The sequence below is a fragment of the Plasmopara halstedii genome, assembly GCF_900000015.1.
Source record: "Plasmopara halstedii genome assembly, contig: Scaffold_1211, whole genome shotgun sequence".
Taxonomy (NCBI): domain Eukaryota; phylum Oomycota; class Peronosporomycetes; order Peronosporales; family Peronosporaceae; genus Plasmopara; species Plasmopara halstedii.
Window position 1 is genome coordinate 1,159,564 of NW_020188126.1, and position 355 is coordinate 1,159,918.

Genomic DNA, 355 nt, shown 5'->3' on the forward strand with positions numbered 1-355 from the left:
CTTGCTATATTATAGCACCGATTCAACGGGTACACCACGAATTGTGGTTCCTCATGATGAGGATTTGAAATCTCACATTCTTTATTAGGCTCACGACACGCCACTCAGTGGTCATCTTGGTCGTAAGAGAACGTACAACTCTGTGATTCACCACTATTGGTGGCTCGAGCTGTACAAATGGACGAGCACTTATGTGCGCACGTGTGAGACGTGTCAACGGGTGAAACACTCTCCAAATGCGGCTGCGCCACTGGCCAGCTAACCGGTACTCACTGGGTGCTGGCAGTCCATGAGTTTGGATTTTGTGTTTGACCTGCCGAAAGATTCGGCGGGCAACACGGGTGTCGTGGTATTC